Genomic DNA, 8152 nt, shown 5'->3' with positions numbered 1-8152 from the left:
ATATAACACGGTAAAGCAGTGCTCCGGGGGGGGCGGGGCTGTGCACTCCGGCGGATCAAAGCAACTTCGATATAACGTGGTTTCACCTATAACGCGGTAAGATTTTTTGGCTCCCGAGGACAGCGTTATATCGAGGTAGAGGTGTGTAGCAGAATCTATCCAATAGAAATGAAGCATGTGTAAAGCTTAGAGCTGGTCAAAAACGCCAATGATTTTTAAAGAGAAATTAAAAAATACTTTTCCTATGAATTTTTTTCAGTTTTTTAAGCAACCAAAACAAAACAAGAGAATTTCAGACAAAATGAAAATGCTCCATGAAAACAGGTTGAATAAAAAAAGGTTTTCTATGAAGAAATGTTTCTACCCCCTTCCCCCTATATATAAAATCTACCTACTTTTTGGTTTGCACTCTTTTTTTTTGTTGTTGTTGCTCATTTATAAGGGCCCTGTGCATGAGTTTGATGACACAGGGGATGTGTCTGGGAAACGTCTTGATCACCCTCACAGATTTGAACCCAAGTATTTAACATGGTCCAAATTCCCTCTAGGGCTCTGCAGGTCACAGGTGCCTTCCCATTGCAATGAGGCAATTGGTGTTTATTTTTAGCAAGTGAACATTACCAGTCAAACACTTCTGCCATTGGGGACAGAGATGGGTTTGAATGGTGAGTCCTGAGTGCATCCCTCTTGTGCATATATCCTTTGGTGCACATGTTGGTTTGTATATGGCCATGGGTTTGCCTGTGAAGAGGCAGAAATGTTTTCACTGTGGCCATGAACCTCGGTGTTTGTAGGTGGACTTCACTATCTTTGTGAGTAAATCAGTTTCACTATGTCAGAGGTTTTTTTTAATGCATTCTGCTATGCTTAGGAGCATGCCTCCCGGTATCAGGAAATGAGTGGGTTTCACTTTATGAAGGAGTTTCACAACTATACACATGTATTTCACTAGTACATGAGTGTGTTTCACTAAGCCTATATGTTCCACTAACTTTGGGTACCACTATGTTTAAGAACAAGCAAGTTTTACACTATTAGTGGGTTTCATAATATTTGTGTATGGGCCATGTACATTTGTTATAAGCATGTTTCACTATGTTTGTGAGTACGCTTCACTTTGTGCATGTGTTCACCTTGTTTGGGCTTGCTGTTTTTCTTTGATGTGTAAGATTTGGTGGGTACATTATTTCTTTGTGTGTTTCACTATATAGGATACTTGTGCATATGTCTCTTTATATTTGTGTTTTTCTCTGTGTGTTTCTTTGTACTTGTGTTGCAGTGGTTGTGTGAGCATGTTTTACTGTAAGTATTTATATTTGTTCTGGGTCCTGTGTCTTTTTCCTGTGTGTTTCATTGGGTGTGTGTTTTTCTCTAGCTATTTTGTTTCTCTTTCCCCTTTGTACATTGTGAATGATTCTCTGGTTTTGTGCATGTGTCTATATTTCCCTGTTTTGATTGTCTGGGTTTTGGGGGGAGGAGGTGGGGAAGGAACTGTTTGCCATTTTGCTTTGTATTTATCTTTGGATGTTTTCCCTATGTTTGCATAAACTGGATGCAGACTACAATTTGGTGATGAATTCTATGAATACTAATCTTAGGCTACCCTTGACCCTGAGGTCAGCTAAAGATCAAAACCAAACCATTTAATATTTTCCTTTTGCAGATCAATAGAAGCATAAATTCACTCTCAATGACAACTATAATTTCAAACAGATCTATAGGAAGCATGCATGCATTTCCAGGATGAGCCACTCATGCACTAGTTGGGGAGCACAAAAAGAAGAGTTTCTCAGCTCTTTCTTTTTTACCACTGACTCTCTTTTGCCTTTTTTTTTTTATTGCTCTGAAATGCTATTTTCAGCAGCTGCTGTCATATAAATATCTCTTGTTTTTCTTCTCCTCTTTCCCTCCTGGTGAAAAGGGCAGGGGACCTATTGAAAATTCTGCTTTATCTCTTTCAGGAGAGTTCAAGTGCGGGTCGAACAATCGATTCCTCCTCCTTTTCTTTTTCAAGTTTCCTGTCGTTCTTTTGCCCAGATCAGCATTGAAGGAAAATAGGAAGGGCAGTGTTGTGTATGTATAGCTATATACTCGGAGAATGTGTATGTGTCTGTGTCTGTGTGTGTGTCTGTGTATATATATATATCTCCATGTGAATGTGTACCAAACAATTAAATATTTTTACAGCAAAACTATCTTAAAGAGAGAAAAAAGCTGGAAAAGTTTGGAAGTGCTGTTTGGTTCTAAACTGGAATATTAACGCTTCCAAAATTTCTCCTCTAAGAATTGCACAGGCTTTCAAGACAATGCTGTAAGATCTTAGACAGTTCCTAAATTTTTTCATGTGTGGGGGAGGGAAGGGTTATTTTGCAAGTAGTATTGTTTCACAAAAAAATTCAGCTGGTCTGCTGGTAATCTGCAAATCTTTAAAGCTGCGTTTAGTCTAGAAAAGGTATTTTCAAGCATTTTCACCGAATCAGAAAAAAAAAATTTAAAAGGCAAAACAAATGAAACCATTAATCTGCCTGGATTTTCCACCCCATAGAACAATCAGTTAGGAATGACTGAAATAAAGTGGAATGTGATTTCGGGTCCCCCCAAAAAAATCTCTTTCTGCAAATTCCTTGTTTATGGAGAAACACTGGAATTTATGGAGTAAGTCCCACCACCCCCTTAGTAAAAAAAGGCACCATAAGCGGGGGGGGGGGGGGGGGGGGGGGGAGGGGCGGGGGTTGCTTTGTGTAGGAAATAAAGACCGTAAAGTGAGGACTTTTATTGCTGGCAATCAGAGTATTGCTGCTGGCAGTGGCTAAAGGTGGAAAGCAAAGATGATTTAATTTATAGAAAGGACAAAGATGTCATGTAGCAGATTTAATCATTGAACAGAAAAAATATTTAAAAACTCCAGCTAACGTCATAATTTACATTTTGGGATAATAAAGAGGGGTGGAATAAAGAAACAACTGGAAAATACTGAAAGGGTGAACAAAAATGAAAGAAGATAAATAGATTTGCCTGTAAAACTAATAAATTTAAAAACAAAACCAGAAAGCAAAACACAGCTCCTTGAAAGTGCTGGTAAAATGGACCATCGATTTTGGAATTCATCTGCATTTTGTATTTTAATAATGCTTACTCTCTCTCTCTCTCTCCCTCTCTCTCTTTTGCAAAATATAAAAGCTGATCTGATAAATATTAATTTGAACCATCATAATGTATTTGAAAATTCCAGCTAAAATGTCACCACATGGAACATTAATGTAATATTTCAAGGCCCTGAGAGCAATACTCATATTGATTGCATTTATTTCACTCTAGGGAGGAGAAATAATTCTTCAGTGTGGGACACATCTGGTAGCCAAAGATGCAAAAGGCGGAGGGTAGAAATGCAAAATTATATGGAAAAATATTTTTAATAAATAAATAAATGAAACCCCTAAACCCAAAACAAACCAAAAAGTCCAAGTGAAATTGACAAATGCAGCCCTTTGAATCTTAAACTTGGATTGCTACAATTTTTTTTTATCTCACTTCTCTTTGCATTTTTAGTTTTGATAAACAAGAAAAAACAACTAATCCCCCCCTCAAAATTTAACCATGATTTTATTAATCTTATAGTAGGAAAAACAGCAGTCTCATCAACACTATAAAGGAAGAATGTGTGATTGGATTTGCTTATTGGAAACACAAAAGCAAGACTGGGAGGACAGCAAAGCAGATAGTCTGCAAAACTTTGACAGAGGTTTCCATAGAAGGGGCTCTCTTTTGGAGAGCCTTCTCTAGGACTCAGGGTCTGAACTTTGCAAGGACGGAAGCCCGGACATGTGAGAGACAGGGGCTACTTTCCTGCGATTCTGCAGGAACATAGGAGCACAGAGACTCGCTGCCTGTCTGGAGTCCCATAAAACAGATCTTTTCCTTGTCATTAAGAATATTGATGTTCATTAGGCCCGGGCGTCAACGAGTCTTTGTGCAAATGAAACGAAATCTGAGTCAAATTGTGACCCTGAGTCCAACATGTAACCGCAGACCTGCTGGGATCTGGGGATTCGGTCTCCCCCCAGCACACAGAGAGCCCATCCCTTTCCTGAGACAAAAATCTACCTAAATAAAGTAACTGGTCCTAAGTGACAGTTCGAGGAATGACACAAAAAATTGTGCTCCATAGAGATGGGAATTTTAATACAGATGGAGCAGAATAGGGTGACTTTGGGGTGGTCTCTCAAGATAGAAGCTTCCTACTAAGAGTGATCTCTCATTTCCCCTCTATCCCAGATTCTGGAGTAGCGATCAGCTCTTCTGGAGGTAAAGTTCTTTTTGCTACGAGGTTTTGTCTTTGGTGGGGGCCTGAGGTTGATTTTCCTGCTGTACAAATACCAGGCTAATAAAGGAAGCTTGAGCCCAGTAATTCACGGCAAGCCAGTTTGACGGAGCCCTTTTAGTGTGACGGGTGCTTTTCAGAGCTAATATCTTGCTGATATTAACAGCCGTGCACACGGAGTGAAATCTGCAATGTAAAAACCAACGGCTTGCTAAAAATTTCCAAGATCGCACATCTCGCTGTCCCATTCATTTCCTTGACCTTTTGCAGGGGGCGGGGGAAGAGAAGGAGGTGCTGGAGCATGGCACTTTCCAAGACATGAACACGCTGCAGCCAAACTGGCTCCGCCAGCCTTGGATGCCGAGACCTTGAGCTGAGGGCCTGCTCCCTCCGCACCTGCAGTTCATAAAAATAAATAAAGAGAAACCAACTCCGGCAATGGGCAGGCTTGCCGCAGCACTGCCTGTACAGGGACTGGCAAGCAGCTCCCAAAAGGAGCCTGCTCTGCCATGAACATGCAGATCACTGGGGGATCTTATTTCGATCAACACAATGGCCAGTTTGATCACCATATCCCAGCAGATTCCATGCACAGCGGTTTCTCTGGAAGGGTAGTGTGGCCTAGCAGTAAAAACAAAGAATAAATCAAGAAGCTCCCTGGATTATATTCCTGGCTCTGCCACTGACTTGCTGTGTGACCTTGGACAAATCCTTTCTCCCCGTACCTAAGTTTCCCGCAACTGTAAAAAAAAAAAAGTGTAACAAACCCTCCCACACAAGGAGGGGAGAGGGCATTTGTGGCTTGCTTAGAAAGCACTTTGAGATCTTCAGCTAGAAAGCACTACACAAGAGCCACATAGTGTAATTAAACCTTATATAACTAGGCTTTGCAGAAGCGGGGTGTGTAGGCAGCAGTGGTTCCTGTACCTGCAGCGTGATGTAGTGTGGCTGCTGCTGATATTCTGGTGCTCTACAAAGCACGGGGTGCTGGTGGGGCCGGGGGAGAAGGCTATAGCTTGGATGTGGCAAGATGACAATTTGGTCTAATAACTGCGCTGAGCTGGCTGAGTCTGGGGAACGACAAATCCTTCCTTTGTGCTTGTCTCATTATTCAGCCCTTAAATGGTTAAACACCCTCTGTGTTCACTTAAACTGTCACTTTGCAGAGCTGCCAAAATATTTTGATGGCTTGTACCAGATCTCCTTGGCAGACTGTTCTTTCAGATGAATGAGAGACTTTGGACTGCCGAGCAATGAATAATGCATAACCAAGGCGCCCCCTACTGGCCACCGGGGTCCTTAGACGAGTTACAAACCTCCGCAAAGTTGCAAATAGAAAACACTTTAGCCACTGCTGAACGAGAGTCCCCAAAGGACGTTGCTCCCTATATATCCATATCCTACTGCCTCTATTCCAGATGGAACTGGGGATAGATCTCCCCCACCTGACGGCAGATCTTCCTAGGTGACAGAGAGTCAGTCACAGTTAAAGATAGATTTTTACAGGAAATGTTGGTAAACATCAATTTCACCATACACCCTCAAACTAAGAAAAGATATTTCCATTCATAGCAATCACAATGTACAGAGAGGCAAAGAAAGAAAATGCTACTTGAGAACTTATTAGAGTTTGATTTAAGGATACTGACTTTGTATATTTTGACATGTGATGTTGACAATTTAAGTTTTAATGGTTATAAAGCTTTAACTTTTCAAATCTCAGCGTGTACTGTCATTAAATAATTATCTTCTGAACCCCCACCCCATTGTTTGAGCACCCTATAATTTCTTGCAACTGGGAAAACTTAAATTGATAAATATCAGAAAAAAATATTTAAAATAACAATTGATAAATTCAATTTTAAAAAAATTGAATTCTGCCAACCCTAGTTAAAGGACTTTGGACAAACTGCACTTGCCAGTTGTACATCCCTGGTGGCAGCTGAAAGGATCCAATTGGGGCATTACAGTAGGAGGCGTTTGTTGGGAAATGGTCACATTTGTTAAAAGCCAAGGACCAGGGGATACCTATGGGTTCAGAGCAGGTCTGAATATAGTCCAGAGCCCTAAGTTCCTTGGAGATTTGATTCCAAGTTGAAAGCTTCAGGAAATGTCCTTTTGGTTGAAACTGAAATAGGATCTGGGACGGGCTTAGTTCAGATCACCAAAGTCAACCCAGCAGGGGGATGGGGCAGGCAACACCAGGATTCTGGTCCAGCACATTAGAAAGGTAGGATCCTATGTGCCAACTCTGGATCCCAATGTGAATTTGCGGTGCCCCCTCAAAGCTTGGGGTGCTCAGAACTGGAGTGCTGGCTCAGGCCCATCCCTACGGCACGCCCAGGGGGTTTCATGGCTGTGCTCAAGGGCACTTAGGAGATCAGATTATTTAGAAATGGAGTAGGCCCGTAAGATGCTTGAGTTCCCTTCGGGGAGGGGATGCTGGAACACTTCACAGGGGAGTGTAGCAGGCTGGGCAAAGCCAGGAGGGTCCCAAGCCTTGGGGAGGTGTTAATACCTTTGTTCTGGCTTGTGCTGTATGGCAGAAGAGTATATGTAAAGAATGTCCCGCCCCTTGAAGGGCCAAAAACACACAACCAGGTTTCCCCCAGACAAAACCCACAGGTCTAGAGAGTGGTTCACTTCAGCCCTAGCCCTTTCTCTGAAGATGCCTCCATCCCCACAGGAGTCTCACTGCCAGACTCAGCCCCCAGAGAGCACCCTGAGTGGGAGACCCCACAGCCAACCTAAGCCTGCTACCCATCAAACTATGTTCTCAGGGAAGTGAACTGTGTTGCTGCCTCTGGAGAGGTAGGGCTGAGAGAGAGAGAGATTAACCCCTTCCCAGCCAACCTCTGGGCTCTAAACACCCCATCACAAAACCCAAGTGCTTCTGGAAAATTTCTTTTGGGGTAATGCCCCAGGAAGCAATGGAGGATTCCAGCCAGGATTGTCTGAATCCACCCTGGCTGTGTAATGGTAGTGAGATGCATGCAGAGTTCTGAGTGCCCTCTAGTGGTAGCTCTAGTTATAGTTCTGCCTAACTACCCTGGCGACAAGCCCTTGGAGTTTGAGGATGATTGTCTTCCATAAAATGATAGTCAGTTATCGCTGGTGGATCCGCAGGTGGGTAATGAGACTGATTCGGGATCCACAGATCTTATCACAATTGGGGCAGACATTTCCCAAGGGAAGGGGCAGATCTGGATTGTTGAGTCAGGCTGCACGTTCTTTCCTCCTTTGCCGTTTCTCTGATTCCTGTTGTCTCCATTGGATCTCGAAATACTGGGATCCTTGACACAAGGTGCTTTTCCATTTTGGTCTGTCGAGAGCTTGGGTTTCCTGTGAGTTTATGTCAATATTGCACTTCTTTGTGTTGGCTTCGAGGGTGTTTTTGAAGCGCTTTTTTGCCCACCCCTTTTCCGTGAGCCATGGCTCAGTAGTGAGAACATGACCTGCTTCGGAAGTCGATTTTCTGACATTGGGAGAACATGACCTAGTACAGAAGACGCCTTGGATCTTTACAGGAAGCTAGTGTGTTGGTGCTCTAGCGGATGAAAATAAAGCCAGCAGGTTGCTCCATCCCGTGCTCAGTAGCTGGGAGAGCGACTCTTGGAACTAGTGCATGGTGTGTCGGATTCATGCCATACTCAATAGTTGGGAGTGTGACTCCAGGTACTAGTGTATTAGTGAGAGGCTCCTATCCCTACCTGGGGCTGGCAGTGTGAATCGTGGCACTAGCATCAGTGGATCACACTGCTGGGAGAGCTGTGCACTAGCATCAGATTCCTGCTGCCCTCCCTGGCACAGATGCTGGATCCCTGCCACATT

The 8152-nt window shown here is 43.0% G+C and overlaps 1 long non-coding RNA gene across 1 annotated transcript; it reads left to right on the top strand.

The window, feature by feature from the left end:
* The first annotated feature begins 754 nt into the window (after nucleotides 1–754).
* LOC128826262 (uncharacterized) lies at nucleotides 755–4628 on the top strand. The gene is made up of 3 exons (XR_008442824.1): nucleotides 755–812; nucleotides 1962–2073; nucleotides 4276–4628. It is a non-coding gene; the product is annotated as an uncharacterized LOC128826262 (long non-coding RNA).
* The last annotated feature ends 3524 nt before the right edge of the window (nucleotides 4629–8152 follow it).

This window comes from Malaclemys terrapin, chromosome 19 (genome assembly GCF_027887155.1).
Source record: "Malaclemys terrapin pileata isolate rMalTer1 chromosome 19, rMalTer1.hap1, whole genome shotgun sequence".
Taxonomy (NCBI): domain Eukaryota; kingdom Metazoa; phylum Chordata; order Testudines; family Emydidae; genus Malaclemys; species Malaclemys terrapin.
Note: the sequence above shows the minus strand (reverse complement) of the source record. Positions and strands in the feature narration are given on the sequence as shown.